Source organism: Sceloporus occidentalis, unplaced genomic scaffold (assembly GCF_023333645.1).
Source record: "Sceloporus occidentalis isolate IW3139 unplaced genomic scaffold, rSceOcc1.0.p SCAF_158, whole genome shotgun sequence".
Taxonomy (NCBI): Eukaryota; Metazoa; Chordata; class Lepidosauria; order Squamata; family Phrynosomatidae; genus Sceloporus; species Sceloporus occidentalis.
This window is the reverse complement of record NW_028317138.1, coordinates 1,101,661-1,115,263: the sequence shown is the minus strand read 5'-3', so window position 1 is coordinate 1,115,263 and position 13,603 is coordinate 1,101,661.

The following is a 13,603-nucleotide window of genomic DNA, read 5'->3' as shown; positions in this document are numbered from 1 at the left end:
GGTCTCGTCTTAGATTCAGGAGCCGGATGTCTATCCCATGTATGTTTAAATCTCCTCCCTGTATTAGCCTCTACCACTTTTGATGGAAGACTGTGCCATTTATCTACCACCCTATCGGTAAAGTGAAAACTTTATCAGTGGAACGCTGGATTAAATCCCCAACCTCTAGGTCTGGTTTTGTATGAATAACTCACTTCTGTTTATACTTATGGAAAAAATTTAAAAAACTTCTATAGCTCATTAAGTCGTAGAAACATAGGTAACATTTATACAGCACAATGGAGCTGGTATGGAACAATACATCGGGAAACCTTTTTTTGAATCAATCTTCTTCATTCTTGCAGTCAAGATGTCTTAACGTGTCAAATTTTTTTTTTTGTAGAGTCTGCCAGCTGTCAGACAAAGTGCAAAATTTTCTCGGAATCTAATTCTATTGTACTAAAGCATAACAGACTCCTGAGATTCTGTATAACCAAAAGGTTTGTTGACTTTTTTTTCCTATGGCTTTTAAAAAGAAATATAAATAGGTGACATTTATTGATACAGAACACACCATATAAATACTGTTACACCTTTTCTACCTACAAATATCACAGACAATTTTTTATTACAGATACAGGTTTTTCCATAAATAAATGTGCATATTAAATAAATTTATTATAATAATATACATAAAACATATATTTTCTATCTTAATTAAATTTGCCATATTTTTATATTATTAATAAAAAATATACACATGTAATACATAAAAAAACATATTATTATTATTATTAATAATAATAATAATAGTATTAATATATAATATTTATAGAAAATCACTTTATCTATATAATGAAAGTAGTATCCCTCTTAATTTAATAATACTTATGATTATTCCTCCCCATTAATTTACTCCTACCTAACCATGGATGCTGATTGGCTGTTGTAGCCTTTGTACAGGAGTACAAAGAAGGTAATAAAAAAAAAAAAGCACAGGCTACAGTTATTTATTTTTAATACATTTATGTATTTATCCTAAAATTTGATAAGGGTAGTAATGTGATAGTGACCCGTGTGAAGTTATTATCCTCTAAAATTATTATTATTATTATTATTATTATTACTATTATTATTTATTGTTTTATAAAGTGCCATCATATTCCATAGCGCTGTACTATGGGAAGATCTTACAATAGGGTTTAACCCCCCCCCAAAAAATCATATAAGTGACCTGCAGCTAGAATAAAATATAGCTACTGATTTTATTTTAATATCACTATAGATTGGAAGATTTTTTTTAATACAGACACACAAAAAAATGCTCGATTATTGTATTAAACAATCTTCCACTCTATAGTGATATTATACTAAAATACAAATGATAAAAAATAAAAATCAGTAGCTATATTTTATTCTAGCTGCAGATCACTTATCACATTTATAATTTCCCTCTTTCTGCTAAGACTTCTTAAGAAACTCGGAAGACTAATGCAGATCCGTACAGAATGAAAAACCACAGGGAGCCCCAATCATACAAAATGATCTCTTGCAAAATGATTTATTGTTGAATATTTTTTTTTTCTTCCAGACGATACACAAAGCAAAAGATTTTTTCTTAATATCCCAGTAAATAATTATGTGTTTTTAAAGGTCACGCATTTGTCGCTCGCTGTGTACCTTATTTGTAACACAAAACAGCATTAAAATGCTAATCCTTTGTAAAGAAATAAATAAAAACCAAACATAAAAATACATAATATTATAATGCACTGAATGTTTACCTTTGGGACAAATCCGTCAAACAATGAACATTAGTAAGGCGTCTCGTTCGAAACCAATTTGTAATATATTCTAGGAATGCAATGAATCGGAACCAGTACTTATCTATGTATTATTCATTTTGTTGATAATTGGCATATCCATAATCAACAGAAGTAAGAAACGCCATGAATTTTCTTTATCGTTTAAAGAACAATCAAAGAAATTGGCAAAATGTAAACCTGAAAATAAAAAAGAAAAGTTTGGGCAAATATTTTTGATTTTTCGCAAGTTTTAAATCTCATGTGTTGATTATGACCCACCCTGCCAATCGAGTGAAATTCCCTGATTTCATATTTTGTTCTAAAAAGAAGACCATTTGATTACGAGGAATATGGCTACATTGGCTTCACTTGGCTTCGCACTCCTTCAAAAAGTTGGGAAAATGCCCCCCCCATGCATTTTTTAACCATCCACAACATGGTGATTTAAGAAACCAAGAAGTATGTTGAACCTGATTTTGGTTTCATGGTCCATCGTTTTATCTTCTACTAAATCTACCCTATAGTACAGTTTTTCTTCCATCCTTTTAAACCTGAGGTTGTTTAGTGCAGATCCATGAAACATAGTGCAATCAAGCTACATTTCTCATTATATGTAGTTCTCAGGGGTCAGAATTAACCCCTTATGGAAAATGGGCAGTCCCTAAACCCATTGAAAACAATGCATTTTGAGCCCCGTACATGTACGGGCTTTGTCATTAAGGGGTTAATAACAAGCGTAGCTATAGGTGTAATGATTGAAATGCTGGTCTCTATCTCTATCTTGGTTTTAGATATTATGTGGCTTTAGTCTCCAGCCCAGAAGTGATGGTGGCATTTGGGCCCTACTCCCCTACAACAATGGCGTATATGGCGCTAGCAACATAAATGGGAACCCCCACCGTCAACAGTGGGACAACCGTTGTCTTCAGTGCCACCGCCTTCTGACATCAGTGGTATCGCATGCTTGCATCCAAAGCTACAATGTTCCCAGGTATATATTATGTGTGGAAAGGGCTGCCATTGGAATTTATTGATCAATTACCCTCTTTGAATTACTATTGATTTCATATATTGTAGTATAAAGACTTTAAAACTTGTGACTAAGAAGTCCAGATGAATTCTCAGGGCTCTTCTTTGTGGGGCTGCTCTTTGTCTACTCAACGAATGACAAATACCCCTCCTCAATAACTTGTTAATATGCTTTGGAACAATATTTCTGAGATGTCCAAAAAGAGCAAACTGTTCCATCTGATCAGCCAGCATCTGCTCTTCGCTTTTAATACATTTCATGGGGTCGCCAAAACTATAGCGCTAATTACTGCTAATTTCACATCAGTTTACAAATTTTCCAAACCAACAAGATGTCCCCTGCTATGCGAGTGCCAAGAGTGAGTTTTATCATCCTGAGCCCAGCTGGTGCTTGTCACAATTCAGAGCCTTACCGCGAAATCCCGGGGTGGTGCGTACAATAAGTTAAATTTCCTACCGAACCCATCTTATTCTAGAAAAAGAAAGAGGGGCCATTGAGCTTGATTTCTTTCCACTGGGGATGAATTAAGAAAAGTCCTCACTTTGCGAGCAGACCCAAGCATTGGAGGAGCTCCATGAAGAAAAAAGAGTTGGAGCCAAGTGTGAAATGTTTTTTAGGTGTACCTGTGGGATACTTTTAGACTTAAGTTCAAGGTAGGCATCATGGGTTTAATTTGCCCTATTGCCATAAAAAAAGTCTAATGAATTAGTAGAACTGAGAAACATTTGTGCCTAATTTTACATTTAAAAAAAATGTCTTAGCAATGTTTAGGGTATTTTTCAATAATAAAAGTAAACGTGAGTAGGAATGTGAAAGGCAAAAAGAAATATAAAGAGAAAGAGAAAGGAAGAGACAGAAACTGGAAGGTAAAGGTCTAGGAATGACCCAGCCTAGAGGAACTCTTCATTGGTTTCTTTGTTGGTGAGACCAATTTGTAAACATTGCCAGCACTGTATTTCTCTTTGACGTTGCCCTAGGTCTAAGCCAGGGCAGGGCTACCAACCGACCCTTCTGCACCGTTCTTATTGCTGTGCATTGGGATATGACATCATATATCATAAATCATGACACCCCACTTCTTAAGGATATGAGGAACTGGGAGGAAGGAGACCATGGAGGACTGTGCCGACCTGTCCCAACCATAGTGTTAATGGGCTGGTTGGAGAGATCGGTGATCCCACTTTTAACTGTCCCGCTGACCAGCAGACCCAAACCAGAACACATCACTGAACTTTGTATCGAGTTCTTTTATACACAACGTCTATAGTCATTCTTAACAAGCTAATTAGGGATTCCATACAGATATGCTTTTTGTTTTTCTTATCTAGACTTGTTCTGTATGTTCACAAAAATTAACATCTTGTACGATCTAATCATTCTTTCCAAATAATTCCAAACAAGACTCAAGAGAGAGTTTCCTTTTAAATCGGAATCAGAAATCTCTTATTTTTTAACCTTTATACCTATGAAAACACAAAATGGTTGTCTTTCTTTCCAGATTCTCCCGTTTGCGGATACTCTGCGCCCATTTTAACCTCTTTGTGTCCTATGCTTTCTTTTCCACCCTTTTATAACATTCCTTATGCACAACATTACAGGCCGATTATGCGGCACACACTAGAAATACTCACAACTTGATGCCTTCAGATTAGTCCAAATTGATGCGGCTCACTTGAGCTAAAACTGACGGAGCTTGAATGTTAAAGATCTCCATTCACACCATAAACTTTAAGGATTTTATTACCCTTGAGCCAAGCAATGATTCCAGGTGATTTCAAATTTTACGACAAACTATTAAAATTACAACTATTAAAAATAATTGGAGGCAAATGGCAAGAAAATGAAAAAAAAAAACCCTTGAATTTACACGACTGTAGAAAATAAGTTATACTTTTTATTTTAAAAAAATACAAGGTTAATTGTGTAGTAATTTCTTTTAGTACAACATAGACATTTCTAAAATAATTGTACAAAAGCTTACTGGTCTACAAAAACATAATATTCAACATATGGTTTTACATTGGAAATATTTAGCAGCTTTGCCACTTACAAATGTTCTTAACATCGGGCAAAATGGTTTCTTTGGACCATCTGTTATATTTTTCCAGGACACATAGATCTGTCTTTCTCGATGCAGGTTTAGCCAGACCATAAAGGTGACCTTTATAGTAGTTTATAGCTTTGTCTATTCGTCTATCCGTTCATCAAGTTGTGATTTAAGCAATAAGCATATATTCTAAGTTTCATCATATAGACAAAGAGATGATTGGGACTAGTGATATATTTTTCGGGGGCTCTAGGTGCCCAGCTGCACCCTCGAGACCATTACTGAGTCTATGGAGGCGGTTCTGAGCCAACACAGGCTCCAAATGTAAATGAGAAGGTTGGGGTGATAAAAGATCTCCCCTGTAGCTGGCCCAATGAGCATCGGCATACCGGGGCGCCTGATCACCCAAGAGGATTACCCTCTATAGATTTGCAGCAGGAGGACTTTTGCCCCCCCCCGGCCTTCCACCAGATCTACATCACTGTGTCTTTAACCACCTAATGAATAGACCTAATTGTATCAGCTCAATGTGGTACTTGAGCAGGAAAAGTCACCAGATCACATGACTCACAAAAATGGCCGCCTCCAGGTCCGCAGATAAAGGGAGTTTATTGGAAGAAAATTAGATAAAACCAGGTTTTTGTCAATGCCGACCTACATTACTGTATACAGCGCTTGCAGGCTTAGGCTCAAAGAAAAATATTATTTTTTTCCCTAAGACATTAAACTTGAATGTATTCTGCGAATAGCAAAGCAATCCTACTAAAGAATAGTAGTGTTGTTGATGGGTCCTCTCTTAAAAGCCTTGATGTAGCCAGATGTTGATACCGCCTACAAAGGTCATTAAGAAAATATTTTCTACAGATTTCACAATAACTCGGCGAAAAGTGAATAGATGATGTATAAGGTGTGTGTCTTCCACATCTAGAACTGAAGCACCAACACCCAAAAGTCAAATAACAATTCAATTGAAGGGGCGAGTCATTTATCATCAGCGAATGGTGATTAAAACATCCACACCTATCAACACAATCATCTATTAGAAGAAGTCGGAGGTAAAAAAAATCACACTGGTTCTCAGCAAAATAAGGTGTGGCAAATCTGATTAATCAGGTCAAATTTACCCAAATGTGGCAGAAGATTTGAAAACAGGAGCAAACCAGCGTGACAATACTCTACAGAGGAAAATGAGAAAGGGCAGGTGGCAATGGATTGTGTTGTCAGGTTTGAGAAGTGACATTTGCAGTGCGAAAGCGTCCGCATTGGGTATTAACCTTTTCAGAACGTTCAGTCACTGTTCATATCTATAATCCTCAGAAGAGATAAAATGAATCTTCTTTTCTTTCCCCAGAGCTACAAAAAGATGTTGGCGCAGGACGGTAGGGGATGTACCAGTTACTCATTCTGTGTACGTCTAAGCCGATGTGTTTTATCTGATAGAGCTCTCCTCCAAATAACATAGTTAGCTGAGGAAGCAACCACGATAATGACTTTTTATCTATTAACTATGGTGAATGGGTTGTAGTTATGTAAAAAAAAATGAGTGTTCTATAAGAAGAAGGAACATCTAAGCGATTCTAGGAGAGGAATGAACCAACCAAAACCATGTAGATAAAGTAGGTAGAACGTTGACGCTTCCAACTAGAAACAGGTTAATCGTTAAGTTGAACTATTGAATATTAATTGTGGTGGACTGAAAAGGTTCAACTCACCATAACTCATCCATAAATCATATTTTAATATATGAAGGCCTTAGAGTCTGAAATGGAAGAGCAGTTTGCATGAGCCTGGGGTGAATTCCTATATTTGAGGATTCCAATGTAAAAGACCAACATAAAAGACCAGAACTCTCTCTTTGTACTCTTTGGTAGATCCTTAGTGGAATGTGCAGAGGACTCTGATATACGATGTCCATGACATATATGATGTCTCACTAAACTTCACACAAGTAGACGGGAAAGAAATATCTCGATTTGTTTACATTGTATCAATGTGGATCAAACTGTTAAAAAAGTAGCATGCAGCCCAATGACATATCTTTCTGAGTTTGTCTGTAAAAAGAGGGTATGTAAAGATGACGTTGTTTACTGTCTCAACTATCCAGGAGTCAACTGCGAAATTTCTCTTGGGTCATACCAGAAACTTGTTTTCCTTCTCCCACAGAATAAAGCTCAAGGATCAAGAAGAGTTGAAGTACAGTGAAGTATCCTAAATAACGCAATCTTAATGGTACAATAATCCTTAAGGTCGAATCAAATATAGCTATTTTTTAACAAAATAAAGTTTTTTGTGAATGAAAATGTTACAGGGACAACCTAGGTGAAAAAAAAATGCTTGGTTCATTTTTTTCCATTTTAATGCACAAATTGGAAAAAATCTGCTAGCCTTGTGAGCCATTCCACATTGAATTCAAAAGATCTTTGAACTTTGGAAAACTCTTGGACCTGAGCGAACGTTCTAGTGGCTTTTAGGCTGGCTTTTTTTTTTTCCATATATATAAAAAAGGTAAATGGTTACAAGTTGAAACGTTTCATTGTACCATGTTAACTATGCATCTATGTCCAACCTTCCCAGTCTTCTGATTTTAAAAACCTGCCAAGGTCTCTTGTATCTTCAGACTGATTAAAGTACCGCTGAAACGTCATTGAAAGCTTACAGAAATAGTCCAGCTAAGTGGAACTTCAAAAAGCATTTCATCCAATGAGGAATTTATCCTTGGAGTAAATGCATTTTACAAAAATCAGTGATGGGCTTAAAAAACATCAATGCATGGGGTAGGAACTAACATGTTATTTGAGTGACACATCTCAAATTTACAATATCCCTTTAACTAAATGCATCACATGACCCTTGAACACTAACTCAGTTATCAGGGATACTCATATACATGCCTAGCAAACAAGGGTATGGCAAACACTCCAATATGTATAACAGTATACTTTTTTTTGGGGGGGGGGTCTAGGGTAGACGATTCATATTTAAAATATTTACTCCATTCCATTAATCCTTATAATTTAAATACCATTTTTTAATGGGGGCTTAATAGAAGAAAAAGCAAAAAACGTTTCAAGATTTTTTTTTATATAAAGCGATAAGATTTTAATCATCCGTAAAGCTTGAAATTACGAGACAGCTGAAGCCAGAATCAGGATTAGGTTATCTAGAAGTTATTTCGTGAGAATGAGACTGCCAGATCTTTTGATCATTAAAGGAAATGAAGGAACATAAGGTATCAGAGTCTGCTCGAGCAGGAGCGCGTTATGTGAAAGTTACAAAAACATCTATTTCATATTTGTTTTATTGTGTCTATAATCACTCTTTTAGCTACATTTATGATGTTTCAAACTCTGTTTTGTCAAACCCCAAAATAAACCTAAATGGATTCAGCAAGGTTTCCCCCTTAAGCAACTAGGGTAAAGAAAAAGAGGATACTTTGAAAATAGAGAGAAAAATACAGATTCTTTGCTTTCAACCAAAGTATATTTTTTACATCATATTGTGACTCATAACAAGGTATTTTGTGATTGTATTTCTTTTTCATATTGAGGTATTTTTGCTTATCCATAAAACCTATGGGCCAACTTTAAATATGCTTATATGCAGATGATATTTTGATAACTATAGAAGATCCTGAGAAATCGATCAGAGCTTTGATGGAAACGATTAAGAAATATTCAAATATCTCAAATTACAAGCTGAATATAGAAAAATCGGAAATTCTTCCAATAAATATACCATCTTATTCTAAACAAATAATACAAAAAGAATTTAAATTCAGTTGGAAACAACAAGATCTTAATTATTTGGGATTAAAAATAACATCAAAAGTAGAAGATATAATCGAACGGAATTTTTTACCTCTATTAAAAGAAACAAATTACCTTCTGAAAGAATGGCGAAGCACAGAATTATCTTGGGTAGGTAGAATAAATGTGATTAACGCATATATTCTTCCAAAATGGATCTACTTTTTTAGACATATCCCATTAAAAATACCAAGCTCTTGGATTTCTATGTTACAAACTAGCTTTAATAAATTTATTAATAATGGAAGTAAAATGAGAATTAGTATAAAAAAGTTGGCAAGAAAAATAAATAGAGGTGGATTGAATTACCCTAGAGCTAAAAGTGCATATGACGCATGCATGCTATTACATATATATAATTTACAATGTCGAATAAATATCAACCAACCATGGTTTAAAATAGAAAGATCTATGGTTAAGATTAATCTACCCACAAGTATGTGGCAATACCAGATAAAACTAGAGGCAAAATATATAAATAATACTATAATAAAAGATACTTTGCAAGAATGGAAAAAGATTAAGAAAAAATTGAATTTAACTAATAAGATTCTAGATAACACGAAACTGGATACCATAGAACTTATTATTTCCAATATAAATTTAAGTATTTGGAAAAATGCGGGAATTGAAGAACTAAAAGAAATTCTGTTTAAAGATAACATAAAATCGTTCGATCAAATACATAGGGAGTTTAATATACCTAGTTCAGAAATATTCACCTATCTGAGAATGAAATCTTTTATATTACAAGTTAGATATAAAGAGGATGAGGAACTTCATTGTAAACTTCAAAATGTGTTTAATAAACAAGAAATAAAAAAAGCATTGTCCAAATCATTTGAAATAATCAATAAAATGGACGAGAGTCCAATAACACCAATTATAACAAAATGGAATAGAGATACAACGAAACAAATTACAGAAATAGATTGGTATAAAGCAATAAATAATACTTATAATCTAATTCATTCCATAACAATTAGAGAGAATTATTTCAAATTAATTAATCAATGGTATTTAACACCGACAAAAATAAAATCTATGTTCCCAAGTTCTTCAGACAGATGTTGGCGTTGTAACCAGGAACGGGGAGATTATAAACATATATGGTGGACGTGTACAAAAGCAAGGCCTCTTTGGAGGCATGCCTTTGAGCTTCTAGAAAAAATAGGTAATATTAAGATTAATAAAACTTTAGAAATGGCTTTGCTTCACATATTTCCACTAGGATTACCTTTAAAAATAAAAATAATAATTACCCATATATTGGCAGCTACGAAAGTAGTGATAGCAAGAAATTGGAAAGAAAGCAAACCATTTTTATACTTACAATTGAGAAATCAAGTGTTATTTCAATTACAGATGGAGAAAGGCTTGCAATGGAGTAGCCCACAACAGAAAAGATATACAACTATATATGAGGACTGGAGTATTAAATTAAATAACATAAGAGTAATATAAGAATCAACACATATTCCCGGCTTTTTTTTTTTTTTTTTTTCATTAAGATATCATATGATGTATTATACAACTTGCACCTAAGGATGATATTTAGACCTTTCAATTGTTACTTTGATTTTAATTTTGTTGTATCTGTCTATTTAATGTTTAATTTGTTTGTACGTATTAGGAAAATAACAAAAATAAAAATTTAAAGTAAAAAACCTATGGGCCAACTTGCAAAGGCATTAAAACCAACCCACATTAGCACTTGAAAAATGAAGAAGATAAAAACCACCAACTCACGTGCATGAGATAAACATATATACAAGTACTATAAAAGTAGACAACTCACAAATTAATTAACTTGCATGTTGTCAGTCAGTTTAGATATGAGTTAGAGTATAGTTCAAAATTTTTATTCATTTTTAAAAAAATGTATATTGCACGGAGGGAGGATATGTATATTTGATAGTTTCAAGCAAGGTCACATTGCACTTGCATGTCTTTGCCTTTAATTCACAAAATGCAGCTTAATTACCTCGTTGTATACAGTGTGAAAGGCTAAGAATATTGTGCCTGTGTACTCAGTAGCCAAATTATCCCTCTCCCCTTATTAACATATTGTCAGAATTTGTTTTTAAAGTGACTGGATTCATGTTACATATGATTTATGTCATGCTGCTTAGTTCTAAATTTATGTTAACGTCCATTAATACAACTAAACCTTACTTGTTATTAAGCATGGATGAGTCTACTCTTTTCAATGTCTATCTACAGGTATCTATCTATCTATCTATCTATCTATCTATCTATCTATCTATCTATCTATCATCTATCATCTATCTATCTATCTATCTATCTATCTATCTATCATCTATCTATCTATCTATCTATCTATCTATCTATCATCTATCTATCTATCTATCTATCTATCTATCTATCTATCATCTATCTATCTATCTATCTATCTATCTATCTATCTATCTATCATCTATCTATCTATCATCTATCTATCTATCTATCTATCTATCTATCCATCCATCCATCCATCCATCTATCTATCTATCTATCTATCTATCTATCTATCTATCTATCTATCTATCTATCATCTATCTATCATCTATCTATCTATCATCTATCTATCTATCTATCTATCTATCTATCTATCTATCTATCTATCTATCTATCTATCTATCTATCCATCCATCCATCCATCCATCCATCCATCCATCCATCCATCCATCCATCCATCCATCTATCTATCTATCTATCTATCTATCTATCTATCTATCTATCTATCTATCTATCTATCCATATATGAAACCATAGAATTTGCTGGCAGATCAGACGCATTCGGCCTCATCTTGCCTGCCTATTTCTCCTGCTGTAAAGACTCAGACCTTAATCAGTCGTTGGTCTCGTCTTAGATTCAGGAGCCGTATGTCTATCCCATGCATGTTTAATACCCTCACTGTATTACCCTCTACCACTTCGGCTGGGAGGCTGTTCCAATATACCAGTATCTACGTATCACTTACCTTTCCACTCATCTATCCATCATACATTATATGGATATCGGAAATCAATGTATTTTAAATGCCATACAATCACTCCTTTTGTTCAATACTGAATCACAGGTTATAAAAAACATAAAAACAGGAGATGAATCACCCCCCCCCCCCTCCACATACACACATACCTCTAGGACACAAAGCCAAAGTTTTATTATATCATATGATGTGTTCTGCGCCAGTATTGACCAATGACACTCAGCAGGATATACAGTACATTCTACAAAGCCATTACCGCCAGCCAAAAACATAAACCTCGACATCTTAATTACCCACCTTTTGCAAAAGTCCAAAACTATTTAATATTCTTTACATGTTGACGCTGTTGTCTGATCGTTAATCATGTTTAGTTGCACCTGCAATTATTTTTTTTTCCCATATCTTTAATATGCCAATTTTATTGCGGAGAAGTCTCTCCCGAGGTTTGTAAGCGATTAAGCCTTGTTAATTGTTGCATGAATTTCCAGTTTGTTTCAAAGTCAGCGTGATCAAAGCCGAAAGCAAGGTTACAATGCGAGCAGATAAAGTTGTGATGTGTTTACAAAACCTTAGCATTGCATTTAGGCTTAAATTATTCCTGCAAGCTACACGACGTTCCACGCTAATATCTTGTCATTTGACATTTTAATTAATAAAGCAAGCCTGTTCCGACCCGCATGGTCATCTGCTGCGTAGAACACACTGAATTTCTATGGCTATTATGGATACATATTAACGATTCCTGATACATGAGTAATATAACGCGACCAATTATTTTGTAATTCAACCGCTAGAACTAGACTTTAACGTAGAGACCGAGCATCTGATTGGTGGATTATTTACTCAAGGTCCTAGTAACCGTTTCAATACCGGGTTAAAATTTCAACGCAGAGAGCTATATAAACGTTGAACTTACTTAACCAAAAGGAACTTCTTGCATCAAGTTTGGTAGGATTCCGATGCAATCATTCCAATTTCCAGGATTCCGAAGACAAAACAAACCGAGAACATAATGTTAGATAATGTTCTTTGTTGATCCAACCAAACATAAGTTAAGAGGTCTTCTACATAGAAGCATGCCAACTGCTATAATCTTTTAGAAGAAGACAATTGTAACAATTGTAACAATTATCCAATCCATGCACCTACTTGTAACAATGGCCGTTACATTCTGGGTCGAGCTGTTCCACCCTCGTCTGGCGAATGACATGAAAGGTCATGGAGGAACACCGGCATGCCCCATGTGTCAGATTATACCTGGTTATTTAGTGTGGCGCAATCTAGATGAAAGCATGAATACATTTCCATAAATTCTATTCTACAACTGAGGTGGATGAGACAACGAAGCCTTAAATACTGGCAGGTTTACAAGCAAGATGCTGTCAACTTAACACAATAGCACGAGAGAGCATTATTTACAGGATCTAGATTATTGCTGACCCAGAGACAATTAATGTGTTTGGTGGCATTAATGGTATTCTTTTCTTGGTGGAGAGAATTTGTACATATTCCGGATCATTGCTAAGTAATTACTAACAGGCAAATGTGGATACTTCTCACTAAAACATTCTGTATGTGGAATGATACAGCAATAGCCTAATTTTTCATACTTAAATGTTAGATCCCAATTTATTATAGATACTAGAGAAAAAAAGTCACTAATGTTGTCTAAAACATTGCATGATTAGTTTGATGTTCTACTCATGGTTCACTTGGGAAAAAATAGCTTTAGATTAATCCAAATTGTCCGGTGAATATTTATTCAGTTAACTTTTCTAGCTAAAATGTACTTTATGATAAAACACGTGATGTAGCAGTGATAAGTACCATACCCTTGATCCAGCTTTGGATGGGATGTTAGCATGTTATACACTATATGGACAAAAGTATTGGGACACTTGACCATTACACCAACAGGGACTTTGATGACATCACATTCT